Here is a 12,421-nt window from a genome sequence, read left to right as displayed (position 1 = left end):
ATAACATGGAGGACATTGGGAGATGGAGAGGAGAAAGTGAGTTGGGGGAAATCGGAGGGGGAGACAAACCCTGAGAGACTATGGACTCTGAGAGACCAACTGAGGGTTTTGGAGGGGTGGGGTGGAGGTTGGGGTGAGCCTAGTGGGGGGTACTGTGGAGGGCACATATTGCATGGAGCACTGGGTATGGTGCATAAACAAGGAATCTTGGAACACTGAAAAAAAATTAAGAAAAAAACAATGTTAAGGATCTTTTTCCTGTGTTTTCTTATAGTTTTATGATTTCAAGTCTTATGTTTAAATCTGTAATCTGTTCTGTGTCAGTTTTTGTGAGAGATGAAAGGTAGGGGCTCAGTTTCATTCTTTGGCATATGGATGTCCAATTTTCTAAGCACATTTATTGAAGGGACTGTCCTTTCTCCATTGCATGTTCTTGGCATCCGTATTAAAAATTACTTGGCCACATATGTGTGGATTTTTATCTGGGCTCTCTGTTCTTTTCCACTGTTCAGTGTGCCTGTTTTTATGTCAGTGCCATACTGTTTTGATTACTATTGCTTTATAATATAGTTTGAAATTGGGTATTGTGATGCCTCCATCTTTGTTTTTGTTTCTCAAGATTGCTTTAGCTATTTGGGGACTTTTGAGTTTCCATACAAATTTTAGAATAGTTTTTTTCCCCTATTTTTGTGAAAAATGCCATTGGAATTTTGACTGAAATTGCATTGAACTTTATAAATCACTTAGATAGAATGGGTATTTTCACCATAATAGCTCTTCTATTACAAGAACACAGGCTATCTCTCCATTTACTTGTGTCTTCAGTCTCTTTCATCAGTGTCTTATGGTTTTCACTGTACAGATCTTTCATCTTCTTGGTTAAGTTTATTCCTAAGGATTTTATTATTTTCAATGCTACTATAAATGAAATTGCTTTTTAATTTCTCTCCTGGATAATTCAGTATTGGTGTAAAGAAATGTAACTGATTTCTGTATGTTGATTTTGTATCCTGCAACTTTACTGAAAATTTTTAATGGTTATATTAGTTATTTGGTGGATTCTTCAAGGTTTTCTGAATAGATCATTTCACCTGCAATGATAATTTTGCTTCTGGATTCCCAGTTTGGATACCTTTTATCTTTTTATCTTACCTAGTTGCTCTAGGTAGGACTTCCAGCACTATGTTGGGTACACTTATTCCTGATCTTAGAAAAAGCTTTCATCCTTTCACTTGAATATAATATTGGCTGTGGGTTTGTCATATATGGTCTTTATTATGATATATGTTCCTTCTACGTCCAATTCATTGAGGATTTTTATCATGAAAGGGTGCTGTATTTTGTCAGATGCTTTTCTACATCTACTGATCATATGATTTTATTTTTCATTCTATTAATGTGGTGTGTCACATTTATTGATTTGCATATATTGTACCATCCTTGCATCCCAGGGGTATATCCCACTTGATCGTTGTGAGTTATTCTTTTCATGTGCTGCTAAGATCAGTGTGTTAATATTTGGTTGAGAATTGTTTTGTCAGTATTCATCAGGGATATTGGTTTGTGATTTTATTTTCTTATAGCGGCCATATCTGGCTTCAGTACTCAGACAGTGCTGGCCTTGTAAAATGAGTTTGGGAGTGTTCCTTTCTTTTCAGTTTTTTGGAAGCATTTAGGATTGGCATTAATTTGGTAGAAATACTTAATATTGGTAGATTTGGTAGAATTCACCAGTGAAACTATCTGGTCCTGGGCTTTTCTATGGTGAGAAGATTTTGGTTACTGATTGAATCTCCTTACTCATTATTGTTCTATTCAGATTTTCTCTTCCTTCATGATTCAGGTTTGGTAGGTTGTATGCTTCTAGAATGTACTCATTTCTTCTAGGTTATGCAGTTTGTTGGTATATAATTGTTCACAGTAGAACTGGGCTTAGAGCAATGACAGAACTTCCTGGCCATGACAGGCAGTGTGGCCCTGACAATAAGGGTTCGTTGCCAAGACTTGGTCCATGGGGGTGGGGCACATAGCAGTGGAAGCTCCAATTCCCTATATGCTAAGATGCTGTGGTGTTCTGATCTGTGGAAACGGGAGATAGTAGTGACTGGGGCAGGCAGGTCTCCCCCAGCAACAGGTCTATCCTCTAGGAGTGGATGCAGAAGCGTACTATAGGCAACTGTCAGCTGGGATCAACATTGGTAAACACTGTGGGAGACCTTGGTCTCACAGGCTGCAAATGTCCACAGTGGTGAGGCCTGCTGGGATTCTCTGACACTCCATCTCCCTATGGGGTGAAAGTTCTCTGAGGCTATACCTCCTGACTCCAAGCTTCTCTGGACTGGAGAATCAGGTAATATAGGTAATAGGCTTCCTGAGCTTTGTTAAGTGGTCATTCCTCAGTATTTGCACTTTGCAGGTTTTGTGCTCCTTCTTCATTGTAATCCAGAGCGTTCCCTGAGCTCCTAGTCCTCCATCTTGCTGACATCACCTCCCCATTTTTAATTTTCAGTGTACATTTCAGAAATCTGAAACTATATTTTTACAAGGCTCTTTTGAGCTGAAGGTTTTGTTTTTCTTGAAGCTTATAAATAAAAATCTTTCTATCATGTCGTACCTGCATTAACTGCATTGTAAAGTTAATTAAGCAATAGCTGGGCATTTCATAAGGATTAATGACTAACAGGGAGGAGTGAATGGTTCAAGGTACAGCCAAGGACCATTAACATCCGTTGGTCATTAATTCCCAGAAAATACCCAGCATCAAAGTCATTATTGCTATTATGAACTGAAAATGGAAGAGAAATATAGGCATATGGATTTTTTTAAGGGTGATGCAGTTTTAATTGATATGTACAAGGCATTCATGGAGAACTTAATTTTTGTACATTAGCCAATCACATTTCTGCTCTCATCTCTCATGGTTCCATTTGGGTTATAATTAAGTAGTAACAATTGTAGACCTGGTTATTTCCTGGGGATTAATGAATGGCTGGGTGGAGTTAATTGCCTAAAGTATAGTTTCAGGCCATTAACCTCAGTTGGTCACTAATCTCTAGAAATTTATTTTAACTTAGGTCATTTTTTAAATGGTAAGACAAAAAATGTATTCAATTATTTTAGTATTAATCCTACCTAGTGCACTTTTGTTTTCTGGAAAGGTATCCAGATATGATGGGGATTTGTGGAATCTTTCTGTATGTCCATTTCAAAGTTTCCCATTTTCAATGTAAACACTCAATGGGTGGAGAACATACCTGTGATACTTATTGTATACTTCTTATAGAGCTTATTCGATGACTTCATTGATTCTTATCCTCATGGAAGTAACATACTTTTTACACTGGTTAAACCAGGAAAAAGATTGCCTTTTTCAATTAGTTATCAATGAATGATATTTTTATTCAATACATATATTGCTTTATTGGCCATTATTTTTTATTTTGACATATATTTCCTTAACAAAACTTTCCCTTGTGTTTCTCTTAATGGTATATTCTAACAAAATTTCCAATTTCTTTGTTTTTGTTAATGTGTAATTAATTTCTCCTTTCCTTGAAAAGTCAAAAATTAAGTTTATTCAGACTAAGAGGACAATTGATTAACAAAAATTATACAATTACCACTTAAAATCCTATTTTGTAAGGAAGATATTATATAAAGAAACAGAGAGGCATAGAGCTACAAAATAGTTTTAATAAATATCAACACAAAATTTGCTTGTGCCATGACAAATAATTCTACTGATTAGTTTTTAGTGAATTCTAATACTAATCTTTGGCTTTAAGGAACATAAATTTTAAAATGCTGATATTAAATTTGCTATGAAATTTGAACTATGTAATTGCTAGGGGCACCTGGGTGCCTCAGTTGGTTAAGTGTCAGACTCCTGATTGTGGCTCAGATCTTGATCTCAGGAAGATCCAGCCCTGTGTCTCCTGGCTCCATACTTAGTGGGGAGTGTGCTTCTCTCTCTCTCTCACTCTCTTCCTTCCTCCCCTTCCCTTTGCCCAGCCCCCAGGATTCATGCACAGGTGCTCTCTCTCCCAAATAAATATTTTTTAAAAATTTAAAAAATCATAAAAAAAATTAAGTAATTTCCTAAGTACCCTAAATATGGCTGATATTGAGGTTATTTTTTAGTAAATGTGAAATAATTGATATATTTGTAAGTTTATTGGAACTGTACAATGTTAACAACTTATCATGTGTAATAATTCGTATGTTAAGTAGTCCTGGGGGGTGCCTGGGTGGCTCAGTGGGTTAAGCCTCTGCCTTTGGCTCAGGTCATGATCTCAGGGCCCTGGGATCGAGTCCCACATTGGGCTCTCTTCTTGGCAGGGAGCCTGCTTCCTCCTCTCTCTCTCTGCCTACCTCTCTGCCTACTTGCGATCTCTCTCTGTCAAATAAATAAATAAAATCTTAAAAAAAAAAAAAAAAGAAGTCCTGGGTAGACAAAATGAATATTATCTCCAAATAATGTAATAATTTTATACGAATAATTTTATTCTTTGCACTAAATGTTAATAATAAAATTTGAATATTATAAGATGCTTTCATTATAAAAGACACTGAGGAAAATAGTGTATGGGGGTGTGTGTATATGTGTGTGTGTACGTATACATAACTAGACTTCTATGAAAATAGCTTCCAATAAGCAATTGCAGCCATCTCATACATAAATTATAGTTTCTTTATTGTTAGCTTATTTAACGAATTACTTCGGCTCTTTATTTTTATAAGTGTGGGTAGACCTAAATTTTGAGAAATTTGAATCAAGTTATCCGTATGTATTTAACACCATACATTCATCAAAATAATTCAGCATTGAAGTTAAAGTTGAAAAAAGCTAACAGGCATCTTAACACCAAAGGAAAAAAAAAATCAAATTTATTTGGAACTAGCTATTATAATAAATAACTACTCTATAGAAGAAAATAACTAGTCACCTCTACTTTATGCTAACAGCTTCTTTCCTTATATTCTGTGTTGTACAGTCTATGAAGTGCTTTTATATGCCTTAGCTCTTTTGTGCTAAAGAAATTTATTCTGTTTTCAGTAAATGGTGGACTCAAACTTGAGAAATTAAATGACCTATTTAAAGTTCTAAAATTAATAAATGGAGAAGTAAGCCTGAAGCATAGGTTTTCTTTCTCTAAACCTGACACCTTTACCCTATGCCTGAATTTCATAGATAGAACATAGTGTTAGTTACATTAGGATGCCTTTAAATTTTGCTCATGGTTTAGCGCTTTTGCACATGAATACATAGGCACACTCTTTTAAATTACACTTAAATCAGTACCTACTTATAATTAGTTATAATATTAAAATTAGGTAGTTAATTTTCTTTCTTTCTGGCAGGGCAATTAATACGAGGATGTATGGGATTAACATTTTTATGGATTTTTAAAATTATTATTTTTAAAATTGATTTTAGGTTAGTGACCACAGTGCAATTAATGTTATAATAGATATTCAAAAATTCAAGAAAAATTCTCTTTCTCTTATCATCAAATACTGTTAAGTTATATTTTAGTCAGTTACTATGGAAAATCCATTATTCAAGATGCAATATATTGCTAAATAAATATATTTAGATATACATGTTTCTTATTTTACCTTAATACATTTTTTGGAGATTTGTATTCATTTTCATAAAATCTATTTTTTGACCACACAAAATTTATATCTTTGCTTTCTACTACTGAATCTCCAATGTACGTCTATTTGTCTCTGCTTACAAGAGCATGCCAAAAAAAATTTTTTTTTAAATAGTGTTTCAAGAATCTGCTTGAAAATGTCTTTGTGAACAACATTTGTATACAACAAAGAATATTTGTTCTTGTGACAGGGAGAGTATTCAGGAATGCTGTGAAATGGACACCAGGGTCAGGAAATTTATGCAATCTAGATTTTATGTGTTCTTTGGATGTCAAAGTTTTGAATGTTCATATTGCTAGAGTGACAGAAGAAATAAAGCATCACATCTAAGTTTGTAAATTAGAAGATACTGTAGAAACTGAAGAATGAGTGTGCCAAAAATAGTAGATTCTATGTAGTAGGTATAAAAATAACTTTCTAGCCTATAAATTCAAAAGAAGAAAATTCTAGATGGTGAATTAATGAAAGACAGTAATCTACTTCTCTATATACTCTTTAGGGAAATTTAAAAGTTCCACTGAAATTATTATCCACCAAGGTAGTCCTATTCCAAGCATAATGTTTTTCAGAGTTTTTAAAGTGTAAATTACATCTTTAACTTCTGTGAAATAACTTCCTTTCTTTTTGTGGTGCCAAAGAGAAAAATACAAATTAAGCAACATGTTATTATACCTGTAAGAAGAACCTGCTGTCTTTAAATTGATGGGGATCCTGGATTATAAAGGCCATGACGTTGTGTTATCCCTAACTTCGATTCTGTGAAGTTAAATGTTAATAAAATAAAATGGACCCAGGAATTAGAATGGTACCTTTTAGTTACCTTTTTTTTTTTAAATTGATATATGATAGATTCTTTATTCATATAGAACAGGTTCTAGATATACTTGGCAATAACTGTTTTGCAAACCTCTCCTGTTCTAGGATTAAAACAATGCAGACATTTGCATCTTTTCTTTTGCTTATGACCATTCAGTCCTTCTGATTTAATTAGAGAGCCAGCCTCAGTTGGGTCCCAGAATACCCTGCAACCAATCCCTTTAATACCTGACTATCTTACTTTTAAAAGGGAGGAAGATGGTATACCAGCAGCTGTGGGGAAAAAAGATCAGAGTAAAATAAATTTAGATTGACCCTAAGACAAAAAGAAATTGGGTCTATTTCAAAACAAAAATAATATTAACTTTCAAAGGTACCAAGGATTTCTGACATTTTATTTTTATTTTAAGATTTTATTTATTTATTTGACAGAGAAATCATTAGTAGACAGAGAGGCAGGCAGAGAGAGAGGAAAGCAGGCTCCCTGCTGAGCAGAGAGCCCTATGTGGGGTTTGATCCCAGGACACTGAGATCATGACCTGAGCTGAAGGCAGAGGCTTAACCCACTGAGCCACCCAGGCACCCCTAACATTGTATTTTTAGAAACTATAGTAGAAGGTCATCTGGTTTAATGCAGGACTGGAAATCAATTACTGAAGGCTAGAAAAGCTGTTTGTTTGTTTTTTTTTTACTGTTTTTTAACCTAAAAAATGTAACGGACTATTTGAGGCCCAAAGTTAATCAGCAAGTAAAGGTTTCCTTAGAAATCCTGAATACTGTTGAACTATATATACTATATTTCCAGAAATTTCTGGGTACTTTTTATGTTTTACAGCACTATCAAATATACAAATCAAATTGCTTATAGGAAATGTCTTTTGTATGCTATGCAGATTGTATAGAGTACATTATTAAAAAAAAATTCATTTTGAATTTGCATTGAAACTACCTTCCAAAACTGTCAGTAAATAGAAAACACTTTTTCTGGTCAAAAGTGATATTTTTACTAATAAGAAATAGATGTGAAATTCAGATTAACTTTCTGGGTAGAATAGGAGGCAGAACTAGACAATGTGACCATGAGAATGTCGAAGTGAAACTAGTAAGAGGAATGAAAAGCAGAGAAAAGGAGAAACAGTAAAAGTTGTATTAAATCATTATTTCATCTGTTTTTTCATATACATTTGATAGTTTGCCATGTGCCAGACACTGTGCTAGGAGCTAGGGATATAACAATGAATCAAGTATAGACTTCAACTGTTAAGACAAAATGTGGCATGTAAACTAATACAAATACACTTGTGAAATAGAGATAGAATGAGGAAAATTATTATGTCCTTCATCTGGGGGACAGGTAATTGAAGCCTTCACAAATAGACTTTTGCAAAATATTCAAGAGTTAGAAGATCTAAGAGATGGGACTAGAAACCCTCTCTTGGGTTTTGGGATATCTGTTAAGTAGTTCAGTGCTTTTAGAACATAATGTTCTTAGAAATATACCAGAGGGAAATGAGGGATGTGATAAAATAAGAGTCTGGAATGTTGGTTGGACAGCCTTGTGACCATATAAGGGAGCATGACTCTTGAAGTAATGAGGAGATTTGGTCTTAAGTTGTAGAGGGAGCTTTACATTTGCATTTTCTTAAAGTTCTGTTTATGAGGAGCTAAGATGAATTAGGGGCACCTGGATGACTCAGTGAGTTAAGCCTCCGCCTTCGGCTCAGGTCATGATCTCAGGGTCCTGGGATCAAGCCCCGCATCAGGCTCTCTGCTCAGTGGGGAGCCTGCTTATCCCTCTCTTTCTCTGCCTGCCTCTCTGCCTACTTGTGATCTCTGTCTGTCAAATAAATAAATAAAATCTTAAAAAAAAGATGAATTAAAAATAAAACCATATGGCAGATAAGAACCATTCAGAATTAATTCTCTAGGCACTTTTTTCCCCTTTATTCTAAAAAAAAGTCTTAGATATACTAATTTTTGAGGTATAGGAAATAATTATCTTTTTATTTAAATGAATAATAGAGTTAATTTTTATTGGCTATCGTGATCTGACAAGACAAATATTTTGGTTTCTGATATTGATAAATCTTTCCTGTAGGATAAAGTTGATGACCCAAAGAAACATAACCACCTTCTATCTTATTTTTGATTTACTAGACTTGAAGAAAAATATTCAGTATAATCTTACTGTATGGCTTAGAGTTTGTGGGAGGAGCTATCGGAGAGCAATATAAAGGATTTGAAGGTCTCACTTATTTAGACTTAGCCTTACCTCAACTTTAACCATGTCATCTACTAGGAAAAGGAAGGAAATTGAAAATGAGCTCCCAGGGAAATGCAAGTCATGTTGGGTTATTAGTGTGATATTCAAAAATACTTTAATCATGAGCATCAGATCAATTTTGAGGATATAAGAGGGAATGATAATTTGTGCCAATTATAATTCTGTACATTACACCTAATATTATTATAAACCTTTAATGCCCGCTTTTTTTTCTTCCTTTACCTTTAGAGAACTTAATTTGGTTTAGCCACATGGGAGTGTGAATTGGCATTTATCAACTGTCTAGCATATAAATTCAGTTCTTCTTTGGGTAGCATCTTAAGAAAGATGGGTGGCAAGGAGTTATTCTCTCTCTTTATCCCTGACCTATGTGTGGCCACTCAGTTACTTCTGCTCAAGATTTTAGATTTGAGGAAGTGACGCAAATGGGAAGGATCAGTAAAGATTTTTTCAGGTATTTTCAATGAATTTAAAAGTTTAGGGTGAGGGTAGTGAATGTCTATTCACAGGTTAGTGCCCAGTGTCCATTATGATGGTGATGGAATCATGTGCAGAATATTTCTCTAGTGGGAATTTGTATGAGCCTTACCTTCTTCACATCTTGTTGGAACTTACTTTTTCAAACTTCCTATTGATTCAGTGAATGATTTGCTAAAATTTCAGGAAATTCTTGTCTGTTCAAGTTAACCGGTTTGTTTCTGTCCTTTGTAATGTAGATCCTGGTTTCACAGTTTCCTAGTGTGATTTGAAATAGACTATAAATGATTTCTGTTATACTATATACTCTTCCAAAGCATGAATGAAGAAGTGAGCAGATCAGATTTGTGATTTTGAAAAATCACTTGGACAACAGTATGGATGAAACAGTAGGGGTGAAAGCTACAGGGATGGATATAATTAAAAGGCTATTGTAATAGTCTGTTCAGGTGAGTGAGAATGAGGAATATGAACTCATAATGGCAGTGAAGATTAGCAGGAAAGTTATGAATTCAAGACTTATAGAGATTATTCCAGAATTACAAAGTGAGTAAATACAAAGTGTTTGGGGTTCCTCCAGTTGTCTCCCTTGGATGGCTTTTAACATACAGGCATTATAGATCCTAGTGAGAAAACCAAGTTAAAAAAAAAAATGAAAACAAATAGAAGGAAAAGCAAAGTGGAAAAAAAGAAAAAGAGTTTAATGGAGGGAGCAATTCAAAGTATCAAATAACTCAAAGAATTCAAGAATTAAAATTAGAGGGGCACCTGGGTGGCTCAGTGGTTTAAGCCTCTGCCTTTGGCTCAGGTCATGATCTCAGGGTCCTGGGATCAAGCCCTGCATTGGGCTTTCTGCTCAGCAGGGAGCCTGCTTCCCCCGTCTCTGCCTGCCTCTCTGCTTACTTGTGATCTCTCTCTGTCAAATAAACAAATAAAATCTTTAAAAAAAAAGAATTAAAATTAGAAATTAACCATAGGGTTTGACAGGTTGAGATTTTCAGTGAACTAAGAACTATGATGGTAAAATGGCAGGGTTAGAAACCATATTTCAGAGAATTGATTTGGATGTGAGAAACTTGACAAAATGAATGCAGATTCCTTCTCTGATAAACTCTACCAAAAGCCAAAGAAGAGAAAAATTTGAAAAATAAAGAAGCCATCACTTAAATACACAGCACACAGGAAATTCGAGGAAGCTAGAAAGTGGAGAAAAGTCATGATTTGAGACAACTTATTTTTCTGAATCATACCTATTTTTCTCATCAGTAAAACTGGAATAATGGTAGCCCCATCCCATTGTGTCTGTGAAGATAGAGATAATGTAGGCTAAGCTTGGTGCTTAATATTTTAGGTGCCCCTCATTTATGTCATCATAGTAATTGACATTTGCTATTTCTCTAGTTCCTCCTCTAAACTCTAATCTCTTTGATGGTATGTAATGTAGATTATATTCATGCTTATATTCCAGCCCTTGGAATATTGCTCCCACATAGATTTGTTTTCAAGACCTTTGTATCTTGAAAATAATAAATGAATGAATAAATAAATGAATGAATGCCTACCCTGGTGAGTACATAGTAGATATTAGTTTCTTCTTCTCTAAAGTGTTTCAGCTCAGTAGAAGAAAAGTTTGCCAAAGTCAATTATACACTCCAATAAGGATTTTAAAATGTTTTTCCATGAAATAAAACATAAAATTTATTTTTCATTTATTATAACCTTAAGGAAAATAGCAATGGGAGGCAATATTTGGTAAATAGAAAATTGACAATATATAATTAGGGCATGCTTTATATTACTGAATTATAGCTTTAACAGCATGTTTAATGCTATTATAATCCCTTCCTTCCCTCTCTCCAGTGAAAGCAAACCAAATATTTCTAGTACACTACTGTCTTTATCATTGTAGAATGAGAGAATTAGAAGATATACCAAGAGATCATCTAATTTAGTAATTGCCCCCAGCCCATGCTGTTTTTTGTGTTTTTTTTTAAGATTTATTTATTTATTTGAGAAAGAGAGACAGAGGGTGTACAAGGAGGAGGGCAGAGGAGAGGGAGAGAGACTATCAAACAGATTCCACACTGAGCAAGGAGCCAGATATAGGGCTTGATCTCACAACCCTAAGATCATGACCCAAGCTGAACCAAGAGTTGGACTGTTAACCTACTGTGCTACCCAGATGCCCCCTCTTCATGCTGTTTAAAAAAAAAGAAAATGCTTATGAGTATTTTTTTTTTTTTTTTTTTTTTTGCAAATACAAATAATAGTGACAACTTTAAAAGGAAAAAAATGTGGAAAGCCAAAGTTGGGAATTACTCCTTCTCAACTACTGCTGTTTAAAATTCTACTGTTTTTAAAAAAATATTTTAATATAGTATAACCTAAAAAGTTAATTGTAAACTCATTATATCATACCTTATTTCTAACTGTAAAACTAAAATATAAAATGAATTAATACAAACAAAATAATAAAACCAAGAAAATGTTAGATGGACATCATTACTTTAAACCAGAGTTTATTTCTCTGAAACCAGATTCCTGCTCACCGTGTATCTATGGTCCTAATTCTTATCTTATAGACACAGAGTCTTTGCAGTCACCCTGTTGAAGCTTTTGCCTGCTCTAAGATGACTCTGTCCTTCCACCACTTTTTCCATCTAAAATGCTTCACATATTTCATAATGATCACCTTCACCATCACTTAACTTTCACTTAGTGTTAATTCATCCATGTCTGAAATCCCTCAGTTTTCTTGACTCATTAGCCCATGACAGTAAATCAAGTGCTATATGGTGACAGAGGTATGGCAGTGCAAACTCAGTACCTGAAGTATGGGGTACAACGTGGTGTTGTTATTGATCATTCAGATTGTCTTGAAAACAAAACAACTATAAAATTATTCTTATTGAAAAACTGATGTAGTCTTTTGTTTGAGAAATATTAATGTATGATATTTTGGGTAACCTGTATAATATCTATGACAACCATAAGGTTGTACTTCAGTTTTAATAAAATTTTACATCAAATTTTCCCCATTTTTATGTTAGATGTTTTAGCTCTACATGTTTTGGGCTTTTGTTACTCCTCATTCTACCTTCATTTTTTCACATTATATACTGTTGGTCACTTTAATGTTCCTAAGGTCTTCTTTTTATCTTCTTTTTATTCCTCCTGTATTTT

The sequence above is a fragment of the Enhydra lutris genome, unplaced genomic scaffold, assembly GCF_002288905.1.
Source record: "Enhydra lutris kenyoni isolate GAN:26980312 unplaced genomic scaffold, ASM228890v2 scaffoldscaffold1, whole genome shotgun sequence".
Taxonomy (NCBI): Eukaryota; Metazoa; Chordata; class Mammalia; order Carnivora; family Mustelidae; genus Enhydra; species Enhydra lutris.
This window is presented reverse-complemented; position numbering follows the sequence as displayed.